The sequence below is a fragment of the Podarcis erhardii genome (genome assembly GCF_964252035.2).
Source record: "Podarcis erhardii genome assembly, chromosome: 1".
Classification (NCBI taxonomy): domain Eukaryota; kingdom Metazoa; phylum Chordata; class Lepidosauria; order Squamata; family Lacertidae; genus Podarcis; species Podarcis erhardii.
Genome location: NC_138497.1, coordinates 30,607,275 through 30,632,875, shown reverse-complemented (window position 1 = coordinate 30,632,875; position 25,601 = coordinate 30,607,275). Strand labels below are relative to the sequence as shown.

At 46.3% G+C, this 25,601-nt stretch overlaps 1 protein-coding gene across 4 annotated transcripts in view; it reads right to left on the bottom strand.

Annotated features, from left to right (window-relative positions):
* Window positions 1-25,601, bottom strand: part of LOC309344552 (uncharacterized protein) — a 131,242-nt gene that overhangs the window by 88,924 nt on the left and 16,717 nt on the right. For all 4 annotated transcript variants that reach the window (XR_014157759.1, XR_014157760.1, XR_014157761.1 and 1 more), the window contains exons 2-3: window positions 5,980-6,098; window positions 5,615-5,834 (exon numbers count right to left, since the gene is read on the bottom strand). The gene's annotated coding sequence lies outside the window, so the exon portion shown is untranslated. The remainder of the gene's footprint in view (window positions 1-5,614; window positions 5,835-5,979; window positions 6,099-25,601) is intronic.

Sequence of the window (25,601 nt, the reverse complement as noted above, 5' to 3'; positions counted from 1 at the left end):
GAGGAGGCTGTGGCCTCAGAAGCTGCTGAACGCTCCGCCCAGGAGATCCGCAAGTGCAGCAGCCCGCGTCTTGCTAGGGAGCCAGTTCCGGTGCATCATGAAGAGGCCAGCAGTGATGAGGCATCCTCCAGTGAAGGCGATGACGTGCACCAGACAAAGCGGGAGCACAGGAAGTTCCAACAGAAGTCCAAGGGCCAACCGGAATGTGCCGGCTGCGGAGGCAACCATTCCCGTGCCAAGTGTCGATTCAGAGACGCCATCTGTAGGAAGTGTTCCAGAAGGGGCCACATCGCTAAGGTCTGCCGATCGGCTCCGTCTGACACCCCCCCTTCATCGACTCGCAAGTCCAAGCCTTCCCTCCAGTCTGCCAAGGAAAGTTGTTTCGCTCTCACCAACTGCCGCTGCCCGTCTGGAACCACGATTGGCCAAACCGACTCGCCTACGCGACGCAAGCTGAACGTCACGGTGCTCATTGAAGGAGCTCCATGTGACATGGAGATCGACACCGGGTCTGCCCTGTCCATCGTGTCGTGGAGCACCATCAAAAGACTGGTACCCAGAGTGTCCAAAAGGCAACTCGACTCTCACCGCGTACACCTGAGAGACTACCAGGGAAACGACATTCCCGTGGTAGGCGTTGGCCGGTTCCGGATTGCCTTCAAGGATTTTTCGGGCCTGCTCCGGTTGGTGGTGGTCGAAGGTCAGCGGCCAAGCCTCCTAGGGCTAGACTGGTTTGATGCCCTCGGCCTGGAAGTCACCGGCATCAACTGCATCTCTAACGCAGAGACTGAGGGTCTGGTCAAAGACTTTGCCGAGGTTTTTGACGGCACCTTGGGGCAATATACAGGTACGCCCATCTCCTTTAGCCTTGATCCACAAGTCGCCCCCATCAAGCTAAAGCCACGCCGGGTTCCCTTTGCTCTCAAGGCTAAGGTGGACGAACAACTGGACAAACTGATCGCCCAAGGAGTTTTGGAGCCGGTTGACCACGCCAAGTGGGAAACCCCCATCGTCACGCCTGTCAAGCCAGATGGGTCGGTGAGAATCTGCGCTGACTACAAGTGCACGATCAACAAGGCACTTCAGCAGCACGCTTATCCGGTTCCTGTTGTCCAACACCTGCTGCATTCCCTGGGTGAGGGTAAGGTCTTCGCTAAGCTGGACCTTGCCCAAGCCTATCAACAACTGCCAGTCGATGATGCCACTGCTGAAGCCCAGACGATCGTCACCCACCGGGGGGCATTCCGTTGCCGCCGGTTGCAGTTCGGGGTGAGTGTGGCTCCTGGCATCTTCCAAAGCCTTATGGAGCGTCTCCTGCAAGGGCTTCCGGGCGTGGTACCATATTTTGATGACGTCTTGGTGTCTGCAGACTCACACCAGCAGCTGTTCAAGCGCCTCCGTGCCGTGCTGACCAGGTTCCAAGAGGCCGGGCTCAAGGTAAAGAGGGAGAAGTGCCAGATCGCCGTTCCACAGGTAGAGTTCCTGGGCTATCTTATCGATGCCTCCGGCCTTCACCCGACCACATCCAAGATCCGCGCTATACAGCAGGCCCCCACCCCAAAGAACAAGACGGAGTTGCAGGCATTCCTGGGGCTGCTGAACTTTTATAACATGTTCCTGCCCCACAAAGCCACAGTGGCTGAGCCTCTTCACCGACTCCTTAGTACAAAGACGCCTTGGGCCTGGGGTCATCGGGAGACGGCGGCCTTCAACGCGGTTAAGGCTCTCCTTTCATCAGACAGTGTGCTGGTACAGTACAGTGAATCCAGGCCGCTGGTCCTTGCCTGCGACGCCTCACCTTTTGGCATCGGTGCTGTCCTTAGTCACCGTTTTCCAGATGGAAGAGAAGCACCACTCGCCTACTTTTCCAGGACACTATCTCTGACGGAACGGAATTACAGCCAGCTCGACAAGGAGGCATTGGCACTTGTGGCTGGAGTGAAGAGGTTCCATGAATACCTCTATGGCAGGACTTTTGACCTCATCACTGACCACAAGCCACTCCTGGGCCTCCTCGCCGGTGATCGTCCAACTCCACCGGTCCTCTCGCCACGCATGCTGCGATGGACTGTTTTCCTGGCTGCCTACCACTACCGGCTCATCCATCGCCCGGGGAAATCGATGGGCCATGCCGACGCCCTCAGCCGTTGCCCTCTTCCAGCATTTGTGGAAGACCCGGCTCCAGCTTCATCGCTCCTTCTGATTGAGGATCTTCCGGCAGCGCCTGTATCAGCTGCCACTGTGGCCTCCGCGTCTGCCCAGGATCGCACCATCAGCCGGGTGCTCAACTGGGTGTGGAGGGGGTGGCCACAAGGGCCTTTTGCATCAGAGTTCCAGCCCTTCGCAACCAGACAACATGAACTCTCAGCTCATCGCGGCTGTCTGCTGTGGGGAGACCGCGTCGTGATTCCCCAGGGACTCCGTCAGCGCGTCCTGGAGGCTCTGCACGTTGGCCACCCGGGAATTGTCAAAATGAAGGCGTTGGCTCGGTGTTATGTCTGGTGGCCTAATATGGACGATGCCATCACTGCCTGGGTGTCCGCCTGTCAAGCGTGCCAAGAGTCGAGGCCTGCACCACCGGCAGCTAAGGGACACACCTGGGAGACGCCAAAGACACCCTGGTCGAGGGTGCACATCGATCTGGCTGGCCCCTTTCACGGCCGGACCTTTATGGTAGTGGTGGACGCCTATTCCAAATGGCTGGAGGTCGCCCTGATGCCCTCCACCACTACCGAAGCTGTCATCCGGGTGCTGCGAGGCCTGTTTGCAACGCATGGGTGTCCTGATGTCCTTGTCTCTGACAACGGACCACAGTTCACGTCAGGCACGTTTGAGCGGTATCTTTTGGGACTGGGCATCCGCCATGCCCTAACGGCACCCTTTCATCCATCCAGCAACGGGCAAGCGGAAAGAATGGTGCGCTCGGCAAAAGAGGCACTGGCGCGCCTGGACCGGGGAGACTGGCATGAGCGGGTCGCCGAATACTTGTTCGTGCAACACATCACCCCTCATGCGGCCACAGGGAGGAGTCCTGCTGAACTGCTTATGGGCCGCCGCCTCAGGTCACCACTCGACCGGCTACACCCGGACTTTGCCGTGGCTGAACCCCCAGGCTGTGCCAACGCGCCACGGTCATTTGTCCCAGGAAACCAGGTCTTTGCCCGGAACTATGTGGGGGACATTCCTTGGGTGCCAGCCACAGTAGTGGGAGTCACGGGACCTCGCTCGTACCAGGTGGCACTCGAAGACGGACGCTTGTGGCGACGGCACATAGACCAGCTTAGGCGCAGGGTTGGGGACTTGGACACTACCGAGGTGCCCCCAACTGCGCTTGCGGCTCCAGAAGAGACACGTACAGATGGCGAGGCCCCACCTACACCTCCCTCGCAAACTGCCAGCGTGGAGCCGAACCAAGCCGCTTCAGAGGGTCTGCCAGACTTACCACAGACTCAGACCACTCCACTTGCGGAGGCTCCACCCACAGCAGCGGATCCAGGGGATTTGGTTCCAACGCCACCTAGGGTCGCACCACAGCCTCAGCAAGAACTGTGTGGCCCTCCGGACTTGGCTACCAGTCCCCGGCGGTCTGGCAGAGTTCCCAAGCGCCCAACTTATTTAAAGGACTATGTTGTTGGACATGTATCACTGTTGGTCTAAGTATGGGAAATGTAACCAATATGCTTTTGTGCCTAATTGAACCATTACGCGTAGTGCTGTATATAAGGAAACCATTACGATTGTAACTAACGCCTTATCTCGGTGGGGAGGGGTGTTATGTAGTGAAGTTTCACCCTGGGCCAGCAGGGGGATACTGTATATAGTTTTCAATCAGGTCTGTAGATAGTTTTCCCTCAGGTCCGCGTCAGTTATTTTAGGCGGGAACTCTGGGCTGTTGTTGTTACAATGTTGACAGCCGGCTGCCTATAAAAGCAGGCCGGCTGAGCTGTTTGCAGTCAGTTCTATTCCAGCTTATGAAATAAAGAGCTAGTTGGAGAAATCGCTGTGTCGTCGGCTATGTCAACCCACAACTTAACACCACCCTCTAACAATAACAGCATGATTGCCACTATAAGTTAACCAGCAGTAGTAACCTCCAAACAGCAGAGAAAATTAACAATCAAATGCCTGGGGGAGGGGGGAGGAAAGCCTTTGCCTGTCACTGTTATTGTAGATATCAGGTGACTCTGTTTTGGGAGAGCATTCCTCAAAGAGGGAACACCATCGGAAAAGGCTGTCTCTTAGGCCTTCAGCAGGATCTTCCTAAATGCCTGATAATGGTCCCCTGTGTTGAAGTGTGGGATTTAGCTGTACAGTACTTGGGGAAACTTACAGGAGGAATGTGGGTGAGACATGGGGAGCAAAGTGTCCATTGTTGATTTTTTAAGAGACTGGAAATTCATCAGACATGCCGGAAGAACCAACAGTGATAATTAATCCTTTTATCGTAATAATATGTATAAATAGATGCTGGGTGTACACAACAGATGGTGTGTGTACACATATGTGTATGTATGCATTTGAAGTGTTTGCTTTACGTATTCTTTTAAACTCTATTTAAAACAATAGAAAATAGAAATAGAAAAAGCTCCTAGGAAGCCATGTCAATTTATTAAAAGCACGGAGGCTGGATTTGTACATTGATTGGTTATTACTGTTGACTGCATTTTTCTCTTGCCCTTTTCTCCAAGCTGTTTGGGACCATTTACATGCCTCTCCGGGCCTTCTACCCTCCAAACAACCTTGTGCCACAGGAGGAGCTTCCTGACTTGCGGGAGATTTGAACCTGGCTCTTTCCAATCCTGCTCTTAACATTTTTAACCACTACACCACGCTGGATCTTAATTAATGATTCATGCAACAGATGGGATCTCAGGACCCTCAAATTCTATTTTTATTCTTCCTTATTATCAGAAACCAAGCACAGAATTAGAGGCTGCTCTGCTGGCTCCCCAGACACAAAAATAGGGCTGTTGTTGACAACAGTCTGTGTGGTGTTTAAATAGCCAGTGAAGCGGTCCTGGATCACTTGCGTTGCTTTGAAGCACCCAGGATTTTCTGCACTAAGGAGGAAACAAAGGGCATCCCTTTGGCAAGCATGAGGCAGCTAGATGGCACCGGATGGTACTTCCACTGCTGTGCTATTGCCAGCTCAGGCCTTTCCTTGAGTGGCAGCAGCTGAAAAGCAGCATAGGATATAGTGCAGTTGTAAATCTGACTTAAGACAGAATTACCTACGACCAAGTGCTCACATTAAATTCTCCGTAAAGAAAACATGCATGCTCAGATCATTCTAGAGCCACACCAGTGCTCCAGTTACACTTACATTAATGGAGTAGTGGGGGAAACGAGTGCCCAACCCTTAACAGACTGAGAAATCAATATGGAAGATTGACTCTACATTGGTAAGTTGTAGTAATGGTGCTAGGCAGCTTAGAAGGGCTGGAGGGAGGGAGAGAGAATTCTGTTTCTAATACAAGCTCATCCTTCCTTAGTGCTATCTCTGCAGAGTCAAGTCAAGGTTAAAGCCTAACACTAAGAGATTTAAGGGGTTTGCATTTTTATCCTACATTAAACTTTTGGCCTCACTCCTCCCAGCACCCGATTAGAGTTTTACCTTCTAAACTTGTTCACATGGCCCCTTGTGTGCCTTGGGGTGGGCAGGAGGGAGACACAGCTGTTTTTACAGGAAGGTTATTTTTGTTCTGCTGGCCTTCCCCCTCTCTGTTGCTTTCCAAGCTTTGAGATCTTTTGGTCAGGGGCCATATGAAGGGTAGACTGCTCAAGCCAGAGCTGCCCGCAGGAATTCAGGAGATCAAAGCCTTCAACAACACAAGCTGAAAAGAGAAGGGGAGAGAGAGAAAGAAGAATGTATGAAGAGCACATTGTGGGGGAAAGCCCAACTGTATGTCCATAAGTCATATTTTGTTGTTATTTTTTTTAAGCATCTCCTATGGTAGAGGTGGTTTTCAAAATTCCTACCTTCAAGGAAGCTTTAATCTGTTGACTTCCTGGCAATACCTTCCTTCAGGTCAACTGTTAAAGGATTCTGGGACGTCATTCTAGGGCACAAAGAAACTGGCCAGACCTATTGGTCCTCACTACTGGACAGTGAGCAGAAAGTAGTTCATTATCTGTCAATAGATATTTGGATGATTTGAAATAGATTGGCAAGGGTCTGTGGCTCCTAATTGTCTAATATGAGCAACAACCAATAAGCTTTCCCCTCCTAAATTAGGTTGCTGAAAAAGGAATGCTTGGGGAGAAATCAGGGCAGGACTTTTGTGTGAAAGGACTTGTGAGCCTGGGCTGAGCCAAGAAACAGCCTGATCCTTCATGTTTAGCATAAGTCAGTCTTGCTGAGCCACTGTTTTGCACCTGGCCCTGGTTGGTATACCTCATGGTTTTTAGTGGGGGGAAACCCAAGTAGACCCCACAAATCTGAAGCCTATCCAGTCTGTTCTAGGGCCCAGAGGATGCTGCTCCTGCCTATTGGTCCTCACCTTCATGCCCCTTAGTGAGATGAGAGGACTACAACAAAAATTTCCCTGAACTTCACCCATCTGATACCTTCTCCCTGAAGAAACTCAACATCAACATTTCAGTCTACACCTTGAAGAGGCAATGTGCCGAGATGGCCTATTTATAACATATGTCATATCTGCGATTCAACAGCCCCAAACAATGTGTGACCTCACCAGAATTATAAAGCCCAGGCTTTTGAAACAAAACAAATGCTATCTAGGGCGCATTGATGGGCTCTGTCTGTTTCCTTCCCTTAATCTCAGAATATAAGAATGGGGCAGACAGAGGTGCATATAGTAAAGCAAAAGTCATTCCAGCAACAGTCGGTCAGAGCCTTATAAGCAGGGCATGATGGAGAGAGCTCTTCTCTGTTGTTTGTCGCGGAGAAGTGAATGTCAAAGGTTTACTGCCTGTGAATATAGTTATTCTATTTTTAGCCATCATGGCTTATAGTAGCTGATAGACCTATCCTCCTCGACTGTATCTAATCCTGGCTAAGAGATAGAGATGACAGTCATATCAAAAAATTACCTGGGGGTAAGCCCTAGAGATTTTTGTTTACTTTATTTTTATTAGTTTTCAAATTACTATAAAACCACAAAGGCAGTTGAACAGAAGAAAAATCATAATACATACCAGCTAAAGGCAGGGCATACTAAACTTGAACTTAATAAATAATAATATAAATACCCAAGTTTAAATCCTGTGCTGCAATGAACTTTCTTGGAAGATTTAAGCAAGTTGTTGTTTTGCACATTTCAGTCCACCCAACCTCAGTCTTTAATATGGGTGTAATAACATTCATTGTCTTTGTAGCCCTGGACTGAACTGCAAAGGAAGACTCTCCCTTTGGGACCATGGTTTGAATTATCCGAGACTGTATACCCCTCATACCTTTGAAGGCATATTCAGAGCCTTCAATTTTCTCCCTCCAAAGAATTCTGGGCACTGTAGTTTGTGAAGGGTTGCTGGAAACTGTAACTTTGTGAGGGGCAAACGACAGTGTCCAGAACGCTCTGAGGGAAAGAATGTGCTTCAGATGTGCTTTGTGGTGTGTACACAGCCTGTTAGAGAGGGCTTCCAGTTCTTCCTTGACATTTAAATCCCCTGACATCATATGACATCGATTGATAGGTGGGTACACAAACGGTTGGCCACCTCTGGATCCACTTTCCCACTCCTGTTTTAGTGAGGAAGTGAGCCAAATTTATAAGAGCAGCATTTACATAGATATATTCTTTTTAAAAAACATTTAATTTAAAGACATTACGAAGAACCAAAGAAGAGCCTGATGGATTGGGCCAATGGCCCATCTAGTCCAGCATCCTGTTCTCACACTGGCCAACCAAATACCTGCAGGAAACAGGCAAGCGGGATCTGAGCACAAGATGAGTCTTCCTTTCCTGAGGTTTCCATCAACTGGTACTCAGAAGCAATAACTGCCTTTCGCCAGGGAGGCACAGCATAGCTATCGTGGTTTGTAGCCACTGATAGCTTTCTGTATGAACTTGCATAGTCCTCCTTACAGCCATCACTGTCTCCTGTGTGAGTGAGTCCTATAGCTGAACTAAAAGGTTACCTCTTTGAACAGATAGATAACATGCAATATCTCTAATAGGGGTGGTATTTACACCTCGTGCTTCCTCTATTATCTCTCCATTCCCTTCGCTTTTCAGGCGGCTTTCAGGATCAGGAAAACGGGTGCCGTGCAATATGGCAGTTCTCCTACCGGCTGTGCATCCCGGGACTCCTGGGCTGCACATCCTGTGGCCGCCTCCTCTCTCCCCTCACCCCACATGCTTCCCTCTGCTGATGAGCTTGGCACAGATAATGAGTGTTATGCAGCAACAGCTGCAGACAGTTTCCCATCCGTCTATTTCTGGTGCAACGTATTATGTGTTTGTGGTGCCGAGCAATATATATATCTCAAACTTCACATGCTTTAATCTAGAGGGGTCAGGAAATAGGAGCAATGAAGGCTCTTATTGTGGAAGGCTGGAATGTGCTGGAATGTCGGCATTGTCAGGCAAGGGGCCCTAGGCAGTGGAAGGTAATGCTGACCTCACTGTCTCACACTTGGTTTTGCCTGCCTCCAGAGAATGCAGCAGAACAGCCTGTAACCCTTTTGTGCCCAAGCCCAGGCTGCTCAGGCTTCTCTTTCAGAATGTGTTCCCTCTCTCTCTCTCTCTCTCTCTCTCTCTCTCTCTCTCTCTCTCTCTCTCCATTTGTTCTAAGTGGGCACAGAATTTTCAAACCATCCCTTCCAGGTTATGAGGAATGACACTTTTGCCCATCATAGAACCAGATGGTGTTCCACATAGGAAAATTCCCTGGCACACTAACTTGCTAACCTATAAGAAATATTCCTCTCCTCCCCATCTCCCAATAAATACCTGTCTGTTTCCACTAGAGAGGGTAACAAACAAGGAAGAGAATTTGTCTTAATTTCACAGCAGCGTTAAGAATTGTATGGAGTGGGAGGCATTTATCATACACAACTGTGCCTGCCTGCAAACAGTGGATGTTTCATGTGCACTAAATAAAACATATCCCTGAGATTCTCCACGCAGGTTAACCTAAACGAAAATTCATTTTGAAAGGTCTTGTTTTAATCAATAGTCTATGTTCTGCTGGTAGCAGAGAACGAGATGTAAAATAGGTTAAGATAAATCCTTCTGTTGCACCAATCTGTGGTTGCAGTAGAAATATACAAGCTTACACTGAACTTTTAATCAGCTTGATGAAGAGTTATGCAGAGCTTCAGCTACCGCATGCCCCTGTGTTGATAGAAGTTAGTTCAATAAATGAGATTACTTCGCCTATTTAAATGAGGGAATCTGTTCCACCTAACGAAAGAATTAAGAACAGGTCCATCCTGCTCCTACATTTTCTGACATACTGTTCTCCAAACAGTGCCAGCCCTACCATTAGGCAAAGTAAATCAGCCACCTCAGGTGGTAGATGCTGGAGGCACTGGTGACAGCCTCCGGCCTGTTCCTCCTAAGGGCCAGGGCATTCCCCTTTCCTTGAGAACAGAGCTGACCTGGACTCACTAAACCAGCCTACTGCCTTCAGGTGTAGTGGAAGATGATGTTGTGAAGATTATTTGTAACCTGTCCTTATTTATTTTTATCTTATATCCTGCCTTTCCTCCAAGGAGCTCAATGTAGAATACCTGGCTCTGTTCCTCACAACAATCCTGTGAGGGAGGCTAGGCTGTGACTGGCCCAAGGACACAACAATTTATTTATTTCTGAAGAGTTAACATCAATTTAAAACAAATACAATCAAGAGACTTTCTATCCCATCAACAGTGTTGAAGAAAGATTCGACTGGTAGCCCAGTTGGCTTCTGTATGTGGACTATGGATAGAGTGCCATCTTGTCTGTGGTCACAGGGAGCAAAATATATTGGACCGGCCCTCCTTCTAAGGCCAGAGGCAGCATGCCAGTTCCTGAGGAAGGGCAAAAGAAGAGGGCTACTGCCTTTGTGTGGGCTTCTCACAGGCATCTGGTTAGCCACTGTGGAAAACAAGGTGCTGGACTAGTTAGGCCTTTGGTCTGATCCAGCAGGGATCTTATGCTCTTATCTTCACACACAAACAACTCCTACTGAGGGCTGAAATATTTCAGGTGTGTGTCCTAGGTAGGCATCGCATCCTTAAAAAGGTAAAGGTAAAGGACCCCTGACATTTAAGTTCAGTCGCGAATGATTCTGGGATTGCGGTGCTCACCTTGCTTTACTGGCCAAGGGAGCCAACGTTTGTCCACAGACAGTTTTTCCAGATCATGTGGCCAGCATGACTAAGCCGCTTCTGGCAAAACCAAAACACCACATGGAAATGCCATTTACCTTCCCACCGTAGTGGTACCTATTTATCTACTTGCACTTTGACGTGCTTTCAAACTGCTTGGTTGGCAGGAGCTGGGACCAAGCAACGGGAGCTCACCCCATTGCGGGGATTGGAACCGCCAACCTCCCAATTGGCAAGCTCTAGGCTCAGTGGTTTAGACCACAGCGCCACCCTTAGAGCAGATCATTTAAAGGGGCAGTTGTCTGCTCTTGGGGTAAGCACCCTAGTGAAGCTTAGGCATCTCCAGGTTGCCTCTGGGATTCATGTAGTACTGAAGTCAGCTTCTCAGTTTCAGTTACTCATTTTTCTAATCCATAGTTCACATTTCCATATCGTTCTGATTTATTTATTTAAGTCTCATGAAAATCCATCAACATTTCAACTCAAGTTTCTGCCAATCTACACATGCTTATGTGCAAGTCTTCCCAAAATGCACATTTTTGCAAAGCAATTGTGCATGGTGCAAGCTATTTTCAGTAATATATGCCTCTTTATGGACACTGCAACCCAGCATATGCATTTTTGTACATGTTGCTTGACTGGAGAAACACATCAAAACATTTGGCTAAGTGTGAACTTCAGAGAACGGCTGTGTTTTTGCGGTTCTCGTATTGATTTGGCAGGTGCAAATTAAGTAGGTTTGCCTTTAAATATGAACTGAATCCCCTTTCTCCCCCATGCCTACCCTTTACCTCTTTAGCAGCATGGCAGGACAGCACAAAGGGAAGGAGAACAGATCACAATCTTTCAGCTCAAGGAATTACATTCATGCTTGGTGCTTAATTCCATGGCTGCCTTTTGGGTTCATTTCCTGGTCATCCAGAGCCTCACAGCACAATCCTGGCTTCCAGTCAGACTGGATTCCCCCCAACTGGTTTCTGGCTGGCCTGGCAGGATTTTGAATGCCCAGAACCTATTTATTGTTAAATTGTACACCTTTGGGCCTTTTTTAAAAAAACAAAAAAACAAAAAACAAAAACCTCCAAGGTGATAACCCTAGAACTCTTGCACAATTGAATGAATGAAGTAAACAATTTGGTTGGAAATCATTCTCTTTTCCTATATTGCTGATATGTGTGTTATCAATATGTATCCTCTAACACTGGATGAAGGAAATTAGTATACGTGTTATATACTGGTTGTGAAAGAAGTCAGTAAGCTCTCCAAGGAATATTAAAAATTAGAATGCTGCAGCATGATTTCTGACAGGAATGAGACCTTGTCATGACACCTGCGCTCAGAGATCTGAAATCTAGTTGCCGATCTGCTCCTGGGCCAGGTTCAAGATGTTGCTATTAGTATAAAGGTAAAAGGACCCCTGACAGTTAAGTCCAGTCATGGACGACTCTGGGGTTGCGGCGCTCATCTCACTTTAATGGCCAAGGGAGCCAGCATTTGTCCGCAGACAGCTTCCGGGTCATGTGGTCAGCAGGACTAAGCCGCTTCTGGCAAACCAGAGCAGTGCACGTAAACGCCGTTTACCTTCCCACCTGAGCGGTACCTATTTATCTACTTGCACTTTGATTGAACTGCTAGGTTGGCAGGAGCAGGGACCAAGCAACGGGAGCTCATCACGTCACGGGGATTCGAACTGCCAGCCTTCTAATTGGCAAGTCCTAGGCTCTGTGTTTCAGAGCACAGCGCCACCCGCATCCCTTTGCCATTAGTATACAAAGCCCTTAATAACTTGGGACCAGTCTACCTACGAAATCACCTTACCTCATATGTGCCCATTCAACCACTTTTATCAATGGAATTGGCACTACTACAAGCGCCACATAATACTCATTCTGCATTGGTAAGAACTCAGTCATTTAGTGTGGCAGCATCTTTGGAACTCCCTGCCTATTGATATCGAGCAGATACCGTCCCTGTATTATTTTCAATGCCTTCTAAAAACATTCTTGTTTAGACAAGCCTCCCCTTATGCTTAGAAATGCTCTGGATTTTAATCTGTTTTAGTACAGGCTTCCCCCCACTTATGCGCAATTGACTGGTATAGACGAAGCACTGGGAAATATATAAATAGATCCAAGCCAGGGTGGGTGAAATAGGCACCTTTGCAGGGAGCATAACAGACTTACGAAAAATTTGCATTCATATGAAGACAAGAATCTTGGGTTGCAGGTGTGGTTGGGGGGGATGGGGAAGGTCAGACCGAAAGAAATGGGCCTCAGGCTAATGAATCACACCTGGCCAGGTGAGTCAGCAATAATTAAAGCTAAGCTCTTTGAAGGTTTCCAGCATCTGTGAGCAAAGTAAAGCGGCAAAAGACCCTGGGCTGGTAAACAGGGCAAAAATGCACCTCCTCATGTGCAGATGTTGGCTTTCAAAAATGTTTCTGGAAAAGTCTTCCCCTTCCAGAAGGAAGGTAATCATGAAGATGCCAGCTGCCAAACTGCATGGCATTTTCTAGAAGTGATGAAAATAAATTTGGTGCCAAAAGTTTGGAGCTGAAAGTGAGTCAGCCTGTACACTTTTGCAGAGGGTTGGACTAGTACACCCTGCTTATATGAGCATGTCAACACAGTCACTAGTTAAAAATCACACCACTTCAAAAAGATGTTCAGTATTACTCAAGGTTTCTTTTTTATGAAAAAATAAAAATAAATTATATTTTTTCATTCTGTCCTTCCTTCAAGGAATCAGGGCAGCATAGATCAACAAGTATAGGATTTCTTCCACTGCCGCAATTTGTCCTCACAACAATCCTGTGAGGTAGGTCAGGTTAAGAGATAGTGGCTCTCCCAAGGTCACTCTATGACCTTAATTATCGAGTGAAGAATATTATCATTTTTTAAATTTAGTCTCTTTTGTCCTAGCTTGATATTCTGACACCACATGGGCTGTCCTCAGTTAGCTTAAACTGATGGGCTGAGGTTGGCCGGTCCGGCCCTATAATTAGGCAGGGTGGGACAGCTTCCTTCTGGCAGCAGTTTTTGAGATACTGTACTGATAAAGGGCAGCAAACTGTCAAAAGAATTGGTTGATCATAATGCTGTTTAAAATGTTTTTAGCATCACAGATGGTTTGATTTGGATTTTCAACCACTGGCACCTACATTTATTGGACCATCTCTGGAGTTTTCGGGTACTAGCACCTCTCTGTATCTGGCACTCCCAGTGCCAGTGGAAAAAAACCCCAAACAACTCAGATCAATGTATTGGCCACACAGGCAAGAGCAAAAAGAGAGGAAAGGTAGCAAATTGGCAAGCAGTGTGGCTATAGATGGAGGATCAGGGCAGCAAGAGTCTATTTCTCCACCACATTCATTTTTATAATAGCATGTACAACAATGTAGAGTTGCCACTGTTTGACTCTGCCCTTACAGCTAACAATAGATTGATCTGCAACAATTAGTGATTGTATTTATCTCCATGCTGTGAGAGGGTCCACCTGCTCCTTTCTGCATAGCAAGGTAATGTAGAAGAACTCATGAGCCAGCTGGGCAGCTGTTTTGTGGTCAGTTGGCAACCCTACAGCAAAGATTTGTGGGAACATTCGGAGCAGTATGATGAAATGTACAGTAAGAGTAGGATGGCCATCTTTTGGTGGACAAAACTCTTGAGCCTGCACAGCATACCAGAATTCAACAAAATTCTCCCAGGAATTGAAAAAGGGGGCATCTGGTTAAATCTCTGTCTGTCACCTAACTGGTAAAGACACAGGTACTCCAGCCAGGCGAATAAAAGATGATGACTTTAAATGGTTTCTTTTGTTCTTGCTGAAACCACAGTGTGGTGTGTTTTTATTTTCCGCTAGGAAGGGGTTAACTGGAATGAATGTCCTTGTTGAGTTCCAAGTCTCCTTGCATTCCAGGGTAAATAGTGTTTTGCAGAGGCTGGTTACCTATGGCAACAGCTGAGGGGAATATTGCAGGCGAATTTTCTGAATCACAGGCTTTCACAGCCCATAAGTTTATTCCGCAGTGAAAACACTTCCAGCTCTCCACCTCTGATGTAAGAGGTATGCTTTTTTTAAAACACACACACACAACCATTTGTGTTGCAAGCAAGAGGGGGTTTGGGGGGGGGCAGGAGGCTCAGGGAGAGAAACCCTTGCAGAATTGGATACCACTGCATTAGTTTATACAGCATCTTCGTTCTGACATGGCATTAACATGAGATGCATGAATCTGTAAAAGGGGAGGCAGGGAAATAAGAATAGTGAGTTGTTCCGCAGATGAACAAATCAGAAGTACAACCATTAGCTAGAAGAAGAGGCTGTTGGATCAGGACTGTGTTTCGCAGTTGAATCAGAGCAAACAGCAATCTGCAGGAAACCCGATGCTGTTTGCTCCAATTCAGTGATAAAATGTAGGACGCGGAAAAAAACCCACTCAAGCACAAAGCTTTAAAGCGTGGACCTGTGCCTAGAAACACAGTATAAAAGGAAGTCTGGATGAGCCCTAAGGAAACAAATTTCGTTTTGGCTTGGTACCAAAAAGATTACAATGTCGGCATCTGTCATGTTTGCGGAATACCCTCCCCATGCAAATAGGGGTGGTTGACTGCCTGTGCTTGTTACTATGCTGTGTATTTTTGTATTTTTATGTTGTAAACCGCCTTGTGATCCTCGGGTGGGCGATATAGAAATTTAATTAACAATAATAAGGATGCCACCACAGAGCGGCTACCAGGTCCTCTGCCAGCCTATACAGTGCATATAGCCAGTGTGGTGTAGTGGTTAGAGTGTCGGTTCAGGACCTGAGATACCTGGGTTCAAATCCCGCCCCTCACTCAGTCATGAAGCTCACTGGGTGACCTTGGGCCAATCACTCTATCTCAATCTAACCTACCTCACAGGGTTGTTGAAGAGTTTGAATGAGGTGCAGAAGGAACCATGTACTTCCCCTTGAACTCCTTAGAGGCAAGGCGAGTTATAAATACAGTAAGCCTTGTAGGATTGTGAAATATACTCGGAGTCGAGAGTGGATTTCATGCTCTTTATTCAGCTCATAGTAGTGAGGAATGAAAGTTCCTTCAAAATATCTGCTTTATATACATTATTTACACAATGGGCCGCACATGATTGGCTAATTCTGGGATTCTCCTGTAGGCCAATCAGGTTGCAGATTCACTTCCACCTGGAACTGGATTGGGTGGCTCCTGCGGACCAATCATACTGCTGCATTGTTCTAGGACCAATCAGACTGCTGCATTCTGGACCCTATTGTTCTAGGACCAATCGCCGACTGCTGCATTTCTAGGACCAATCAGACTGCTGCCTTTTGGATCCTATTCAACTCAGTACATAACAGATTGTATAGTGATCACCGTATGGGAGAGCTGTCCATTCCTGCATTGCAGAGGGTTGCACTAGATTATCTCAGGGTCCCTTTCCATCTCTACAGTTCTGTGATTCTTGCTCTCAGTCACATCCTCACATGCATTTAAAGCATTCTTATACTGCTTTAACCATCACGGGGAATCCTGAGAACTGTAGCTTATATGACTGCTGGGAACTATAGCTCTGTGAGGTCAGCACCTTTCACAAACTGGAGTTCCCAGGATTCTTTTGGGGAAACCATGGCCATTAAAGCACTAGACTAGAGCTGCAAATGTGTGGTGTTGCTGCGACAACCGAATCTCTGAAATCCACACTGCATGAAATGATGCCAAGGGCTGCAAGCCCCCCCCCCCCCCGCCCCCGCAGCAAATTTAAAGGCTATTGCTACCACTGTGATGAGCTGGCTTAATGCATCTCTCTCTCTCTCTCTCTCTCTCTCTCTCTCTGGAGGAGAGAAAATAATACTATAGTGATCAAGATAGTTATTTTGATACAGAATACCTTGTAAGAAGGTCAATTAATTCTCAACGTCAGCTCAAATTCCTGCAGAAAGCGAAACATAATTTATGGCTATCTCTAACAAACAGTAGCTGATCTTATATTCTACATCTCTTTACTGGGTGAGCTGTGCTCAGTGTTGTGCAATAACACGGCACATTTCAAGGCTTGGGGGAAAGTGTTTTCTGAACAGCAAGAGAAGCAGGATATTATTAGAGGAATTTGCTACATTTATCCACCTGGGTTCACAATCCAGGTCATTAGAAAATTGTTTTTGCTGTAACAGGAGGGATGTCTCACCCACTAGTAAATATTTAACGCTGGCTGCAAAAGACTGCTCCGAAAATGTCATTTTTGGAAGCTTTTTGAAAGATGCCATTGTTCATTGTTGAAGAAGGAACAATCTACACTTGCAGGGTGGGGAGGAGTAAAATGTAACACATTTGTTCTTATCCCAGACACACACACACACACACACACACACACACACACACACCAAAGACCTGGATTGTGGCTTTTTTTTCTGTCAAACTTTCTTTAGCGAACAATGGATGTTATTTAAAAATCATGCACTTAATCTTTCTTTTTCTTTATTAGCTTCTTCCATCTCTGTATGAGAAAGAGATTGAATGTATTGATCAGAATGTGACACATTTGTGATTTCCGCCTCCCCCCCTCCACCCTCTGGCAGCAAATGGAGGTTAATGGGTTAGAATATAGTTATACAAATTACCTAATGAAGCAGAGGGAAGCTGTGGAGGAAGAGCCTTGACATTAGATGAGAAGGGAACAGAAAAGAGAGATCCCAAGTTCAGAAGAAAAAACTGGGGACATTCTCCAGCTTTCTTAGGGCTGTCATCAGATTGGAGAAGTCTTGACTGATTAAATCAGATGAATTTTGGTCCGTTGGTCCAATATGCATAAATCCACATGTCAGAAATAATAGCTTTCTAAAGAAGGGGGGGGGGGACACACAGTACATTTGAGTCTCAGCAGACGCCATTTTAGAGGTGTTTCTCCTCCTCTGTCACACAGGAGGGAACGCCTCTTTTAAGTAGCGGTGTTTTCAGGGCAGGAATTTGGAGTCGATGCCTAGTGCCCTACTCAGCAGAATGAGCAGGTGGGTCCACAATGCAGTAGGCAGGGCTGAGTCTACCATTGAGATGAGTAAGGCAATCACCTAGAGAATACCACCCAACATTTTGAGTCCAAAAAAACCAGGATGCACATCTTCCTGCCTATGTGAATCAGGGAGCCCAAAAGATTCACTTTTTCAGGGTCATGCAAGATTGTGGCCCTGAAAAAACACCTTTTTGGGAGGCAAGGTCAAAATCGTGCAAGATCACAGCACCCAAAATGTCCGCTGTGCTCTCACGTGAGAAAACGGGATGTCCCATTTTGGGGGGGGGGGACACTTGCAGGATATGCTTGAGAGACAGACCCCTTCCCCTTCCTCCCATTTCTCCTGAGCCCTCCCAGCCATTCCTCTCTGTTGGAAATCAGAGCTATGCCTGCCACAGACCTCTCATATACACCCTAGGCTAGCCTGCTGCACCGGAGCCCAGTGCCCCATTGAAGTCAGGTTTGACTGCCAGTTAGCTTCTGTAAATGGAACAGAGGGCGGCACCATCTTGTCCATTGCCTCAGGCAGCAAAATGGGTGGCCATATTTTAAAGTAAGCAAAGTGATCGAAAGAGGGAACCCATTATATCTAGAGTCTGAAAATACTTAACTGTGCTACTGCTTTTAAGCCTGTGGCCACAGTCAGGCCATACATTTAAGGCACCATGGTAACAGTCATGGCTTTCCCCCTCTCACCCAAGGAATTCTGGGAGCTGCAGCTTGTTAAGGGTGCTGACAGTTGCTAGGAGACCCCTGTTCTCCTCCCAGAATTAGAATTCCCAGAGTTCCCTTGGATGATGGATTGATTGTTAAACAACTCTGGGCAGTCCCGGGATGCTGTTGCAACAATTGAAACATTGGCGGAATTGTCGTACCACATAATACCCATTCTCCCCATCCACTGCCACAGTGTCCTTTCTCTTGGCATATCAAGAAGAACAAATGACAGCAAAGCTTGCAAGGTTTTTAAGCTGGGGCAATCAGAATAAGAGCCACTATTCGACTATTGATTCAAAACCTTAAAATGTATTTTATATAATTGACTTTTTATTTCTATTCTTTGTGTATCGTATTGTTGCTTTTTTGCTATGGCCGATGGCTGACACAAATAAAGATTCATTCATACCCATTCTGCATTTGCAATAACTCGATCATTTAGGCAGCACCTGCACTTTGGAACTCCCTGCCAACTGAGATTAAGGAGACACTTTGACTGTACTCTTTTCAGCACCTGCTAAAAGCATTCTTGTTTAGGCAAGCCTACCAAGAAACTTAGAAAGCTGAGGTATGTTTTAGTAATTTAATTTTTGTATGTTTTAAAGAATGTGAACTTTTCTCAATTTTCTTGTTTTATCTTTTTGTAAACTGCTTTGAGGGTTGTTGTTTTTTTACAATCAAGCGGTGTATCAATTTTTTGAAACAAACAAACAAACATTAATAATAATAATAATAATAATAATAATAATAAATTTTATTTATATCCCGCCCTCCCCAGCTGAAGCTGGGCTCAGGGCGGCTAACAACAATCAAAATAATCCAACGATTCTAAAAACATTTCATTATAAAAATTAATTAAAATCAAATTGATGGCAACCAATAAGCAAAATTCTGTGCAGATTGCCAGAGGAGGGGGGTCAGGCTGCGCCCCAACCAAAGGCCTGGTGGAACAGCTCTGTCTTGCAGGCCCTGCGGAAAGATGTCAAGTCCTGCAGGGCCCTAGTCTCTTGTGACAGAGCGTTTCACCAGATTGGAGCTGCAGCCGAAAAGGCCCTGGCTCTAGATCTCTGTGGCCTGGGATCTTCAAGATGTTTTTATTTGCAGACCGTAAGTTCCTCTGTGGGACATACCAGGAGAGGCGGTCCCGTAGGTATGAGGGTCCTAGGCCGTATAGGGCTTTAAATCTTAAAACACAACACATTTAGTATCAATCCAGCCCATTTCTGTAGTATGTAAATGTCCCGTTGTAAACACATTTGAGTAGATTTGTCTATACATGGCAATGCCTCTCACCAGTCCTGATATCATGTCATCATGACATCACTGAGGAATTGCAGAAACACTGTGCTGTGCGTTGCAAAAACCATTCATTTTTAGCATGTGCCACTCCTCTTCAGTTAGGCCACTGCTTAGTTTGCCCCAGTCTTTCCTTAGGCGAGATTTTAAAGGCACCAGAAGCAGAATGAACAAGAAGATAAGACTCCATTACAGATTTCCTGGTTGGAGCCTTAGAAAAGAAGAGGGAAGAAGGAGGCATTTTTTTGTTCAGCTGCGTGCATTAGGTTCTCATTTCCCACCAGTTCCTGAAAACAAGTCTTGCTTTGGGAGGGAGGGAGAGAAAAATCACACACAGACACATAACATTTTTCCATTAGCAGAGCAAGCAGGGAGAAGTAATGGGCTGGGGGAGGGGGGCAGTAATCAGAGAAAGGAAAACGCCTGGGCGCCTGCTCTGCCATAAATTGCATCTGGTGGTCGGGTTATTAAAGTGACTGCATTAAAGTCATAATTCAGCAGGTCAGCAGTGAGCAGACTCTGCAATCTCTCCTCCATCATCCCTCCCAAACGCATTTTCTGAGAGGACTAAACCCCAGTGGCCTGAATCAGCTTTTACTGTAGTGCTTAATGACTTTTCTCCCTCCCCCACCTTAAAGGACTTGGGAAGGGAGGGGAGACAGAAGGAGGAAGCCAGGCTACCGATGACATCATTGGCGCTCACAAAAGGATGCTGCTGCCCAGCCCAGCTGAGAGGAGAAAAAAGGAATCCCCACTTTCCATTTTCCCTTGCAAGGCAAGAACAAGCTCCAATCCACTCAAAGCCTTCTGCTTCATAAGATGCTTAATTGACTTGGATAAAGATGAAAAGGAAGGGCGAGATATATTGTTGAGAGTCTGGTGCACATGTAAAGAAGACATCTTTTGTATTATTTTGATCCAGTTAAGCCAGGGATTCTCAAACCCTTTATGTTTCCCCTTCAGAAATTGCTGTGTTTTCCTGATGTGTAATGACCCGGAAGTGTCTGCGGACAGCGCTGGCTCCCGGCCTCTAGAGTGAGATGAGCGCACAACCCTAGAGTCTGGCAAGACTGGCCCGGAAGGGCAGGGGTACCTTTACCTTTACCTTTAATGTTTCCATGCCCGCCCCATGAGGAAATCCAGTGCAAAAGCTGCCAGTTGATCCAGACAGGATCTATTCAGTTTCAACCCTACTGCCTGCTTTTGCTCCACAGCACAGTTCCTGAAGTGTGTTACTTTGTGTTAAAATGAGGGACAGAAATCTGGAGTCACTTCCAGAGCAGACTGGGAATTTTCCAGATGCGGATGTCAAGTAAGGGGACCCAACCAAATCATGTTATTGGGTCCATCTGGCTCAGAACTGTTTACTGACTGGCAGTGGCTCTCCAGAGCTTCAGGCAGAACCCTTTCCCAGCCATACCTGGAGTACAGGACACTGAACCTGGGACCTTCTGCCTGCAGTGCAAGTGCTCTATCCTCCCTCTTATGTGTTGATCTCACATTGCAGCCTTCCTATATTGCATATAAAAGGTAAAGGGACCCCTGACCACTAGGTCCAGTCGTGGCCGACTCTGGGGTTGCAGCTCCCATCTCGCTTTATTGGCCGAGGGAGCCGGCGTACAGCTTCCAGGTCATGTGGCCAGCATGACTAAGCCGCTTCTGGTGAACCAGAGCAGCTCACGGAAACACCGTTTACCTTCCCACCGGAGTGGTACCTATTTATCTACTTGTACTTTGATGTGCTTTCGAACTGCTAGGTTGGCAGGAGCTGGGACCGAGCAACGGGAGCTCACCCCGTTGCGGGGATTCGGACCACCAACCTTCTGATCGGCAAGTCCTAGGCTCTGTGGTTTAACCCACAGCGTCACCCACATTCATATACCATGTAGCATATACAGTACTGTACTGGAGCCTTGTGGCATTGTATATAGGAAGGGAAGCACAGGTGGCATAGCCCAAACAAATGGCTATCGTACATGCAAAACAGCCTGTGATGTTGCACCTCTTTTCCCCAGGTACAGCTTTCTGCATTCCTAATTTGCTTCCCACGTTTCTGGTTTGTTTCCAGTGGTGTCTCACCTAATTGCACAACCAGCATTGTGGGAACCTGCTGGCTGCAAGCAGCCTGAATTACAACATCATCAGAATGGATCCTGAAACCAATACCAAGGGCTAGAAGCAGTTTAAGTGTTAGTGCCTTGAGATAGGAGTTTATTGTGGCATCGGAAGTACTCATGTATGCACGTTGTTTTTTGCAGTATTGGCATTGCAGCATTGTCATCAAACAGCAGCCCAAACGTTTTACATTTAATCCACATTTTCTCTTACTGCAGAAGAGCTGCTGAGTGAAATTAACTTGTCGTTGCTAATATGCAAACTTGCTAATGCTGTTTTGCAGGGGACAGTTTTTCAAGTCTGTGGTGGCATTCAGAATGTGGTTTCTAGTAGTGGTAGCAGTAGGAGTAATAATAACAATAATTTATTATTTAGATGTCCCCCATCTGACTGGGTCACCCCAGCCATTCTGGGTGGCTGAGTAGCACACTGACACCCCTACTTCCCTTTGCTCCTCAGCTGAGAACAACTTGCCCATTTTGTTTCCATTGATCCCCAGTACCAAAGTGAGGGTCATCTATTTGTCAATTCATTGTGTTAGTTTTGATGTCTATAGCCCTAAATGTCCTGGGACCCATTATCTGAAAGAGCTTGTGTTCTTTGCTATCTGCTGTGGAGGCACCTCTGGTCATTCCATCAACACAGAAGGTCAGAGGATCTATGACTTGTCAGAGGGCCTTCCTAATAACGCCACCCTGGTTGTGGAGCACCTACCCCACCAATGTTTGTCTGGTGCTGCTGTTGCCCATCTTTCAGCACCAGCTGAAGGCCTTTCTTTTCTGCCAGGCTTTCAGAACAGATATGAGTATGACCTGAACCAGGATACATTTATCAATGTTTTGCTCTGTGATTCCACTGTATTGCAATTTATTGTTTTTACTCTTGTAACCATAGCTCCTATTTTATTGTACTGCAGTCTGTATTGTTAACCCATACTAACATCATATGCAATGAAGGACGGGATATACATGTCAATCAATCAATATTTCCAGTAACTGCTGCGTGCTAAAGGCATGACCAGATTGGAAGAGGTATTCTCTCAAGATCTCTGCACAGTAAATGTGAAACATTACCTGGGAGACGGTAAATGCAGTACAGTATATACAGTGGCCTTAAAAAATTTAAAATGACGATGATGATAAAAGTCTTTAGCACTCTTGTGAGCCTTGCACAGAAGACCTCAGCAGTAAAAAGCAAAAGCAAAAATAAAGGGACATGAATATCCTCATCCAACCCCAAAAGCTTCCATTTTGCTCATTGTGAAACATGATACAGTCCCTGGCTGGAGAGAGCTGCTAATGTTTGCTCTTTCACACCTCCTGAGGATTTCCCCCCCTAAAGATGTGCAAGCACAGGTACAGAAATACCTCCATGCATGTCCAGAACAGAAAAACAAATGGAGGCTGGGGGGAGGCATGACTGAAAGGAGAAATGAAAAAGCAAAAAATAACCCTGATACATTTCCTCCACTGTTGCTGGATGACAAGCAGGAGAATACCAATGAAGATTACCACTGGGGGGAAATAGAAACGTATGAAATCTAACTTGCTCAAAAAACACATAGGAAAATCAAGTAGTAGTAGTAATAATAATAATAATAATAATAATAATAATAATAATAATAATAATGTAACACCCCCATCTGGAAGCACCATCTGAATAGCTGCAGCAAATATCGATCATAAACTAATGTGAGGATTTCGGTATTTTTTGCATTTCATTTTATTTATAGAACCAAAAATGTGCCAGGTTTCTTTTTACAAAAAGGGGAAAGAAACTGCTTCCTGCCCAGGCAATTTATAATCCAAACAGACAAGAAAAACAGAGGAGGAGAAAGAAAAGAAAGGGGAAGGGAATAAGGTTTCATATGCAACTCTGTATGTTCACTTGCAATACTGTAGATACCTGCACAATCCTACTCAAAAGTAAGTTCTATGGAATGCAAAAGATGTGCCTGACTACTTTATCAAAATAAAATCAAAGAACAAAATCTTTGGAGGGAGGAGAGATTTTTAAAGCAGATGCATATATAAAATGAATGTTTTGTGTTTGGTGCCCAGTGCATTGTATCAATGACACTGACTAAATATGAGTAGGGGGAGATGCAAATATGGGGGGGGATAATAAGGAGAGATTTTAATAAAATTTTACGGCAAAGTCGGTTTCTTCATTGTGCAAGCATAATGCCTGTCTTCATAGCTAGCTTGCCATCCCTCCATTTTCTTTTGTTTTCTACTGACAAATGAGAGTGTGCTTTCTCTCAGAGATTGTGCTGTGATATGAAGATTCTGTTTACCAGGTCTTGCAAGATTCCTAAAGATTGCCACACATTTCCCTTGCTGTGTGACAACTACTTTCTCTCATGCACTTTGAAGGCAAGCAGAATGTCTCATTGCCGATTGCCTGCTGGGGTTTATTTCTCTCCTGAGAACGGAATGTAGCTTTGACGTCCCAGGAGAATGAAATCCACTGTGACTGAAATCTTCTGAAGAAATTATATCCTAGCAAATTTCCTATATCACTGCTTCCTGCCACTGTGACTCAGCCCTTGTGTGGATAGGCTAATCTAAGGGACAAGCAGGTGCGCAATAGACATGATCCATTCAGTAAGTGTCCTTTCCACACACCAGGCGTAATCTGAACTCCAGCCTGTTATGGTTTTAGACAGAATGCAAATGGGTTTATTTTTTTTAAATAGGAGATATACTATACTTCTTTACTGCAGTCCTATAAATGTTTGTAAATTATACTTTCGACAGATAGCAAAAAACAAAACATGGCTACATATCCAGTTTCAGAAATGTGCAGAAAATGTGAAACAAGTAAGAGTTGGCCCTATAAGGAAGATATGTCCCATTCCATGTGATGCTCTTGCGGAAACAGGCAAATATTCATTGCTGGGTTAGGACTTGCACATGCTTCTGTGTGGGCATCACAGATCTCATGCAGACCCCATTGAAAGTGCTGGCTGAGACCATGGAGGTGGGCAGGGGTGTGTGTCCCCCATTTGTGGACCCAAGTCATGTGCCACACTTCGTTGCATGCCACGAGACCTAAATCAAAGCCATCATCTTTTATTTTTTGATAACTCACATTCTATGGGACCAGACAAGACAACAGTAAATAGTTTCACATAAATAGTTTTGCTAAAACCTCTAAAAAAACAACTTGAGGGAACAGACTGCCAGGCAGTCTCATTCATTGAGCCCTGTACTGACACCTCGAGTGGGCAGTGATTTTCCAAGATCTTGAGCAGAGAGAGAGAGGCCTTTCCCATCACCTGCTACCAGGTAGCAGCTGCCTGATCCATTAACTGGAGAGGCCAGGAACTGAACCTGGGACCTTCTGCATGGAAACAAGGTGCTCTACCACTGAGAGGTGATTCCTGATATTCCCCATGCATGCACCTAACATGTGCACCTAAACATGCAGAGTGTTAGCCCGTATTTGCAAACACATTTTATACAGCCTGCCGCAACACAAAGTACAGTCATACCTCAGGTTGAATATGCTTCATGTTGAATGCGTTTGAGTTGCGCTCCACGGCAACCCGGAAGTAATGGAGCACGTTACTTCCGGGTTTTGCCGCTTGCGCATGCGCAGACGCTCAAAATTACATCACGTGCATGCACAGAAGCGGCAAAAAGTGACAAGCGCGTGCGCAGACGTGCCATCGCTAGTTACGTTTGCTTCTGGGTGTGAACGGGGCTCCGGAACGGATCCCGTTCGCATCCCGAGGTACCACTGTCTTTTATAAATAAAATAGGGGATCAGAGCGCAAGAGCACTCTCTCCTCCTGTAGCTTCCAGCAACTGATATTCAGAAGTATTGCTGCCTCCAAAAGTATCCTTTACGCCAGTGGTTTTCAATCAGTTTGCTGGGGCATCCTGGGGTGCCTTGAATGATGGTCAGGAGTGCCATGGGAAACACTGGTCTCTGTTCCTATTTCCTTCCTTTCCTTCTCTGATGTCCTCTTGTGTCTCTGCCTCCCAAAGGCTTGCACAGCTGTTTGCTGCTGCAGCCCTAGCTACAAGCTCCCCAGATGAATGGTGCCTCTGGAGCTGGCCAGGAGTTGCTTCCCAGGCCCCTGTGGGGCAGTGTGAGAAGGCACCTCTCTTTGGGGCAGGGGGGCAGCTCAGAGACCAGGGGTGGCAGGTGCAGCTGCTCAGAGGACTCCCAAGGAGAGAAG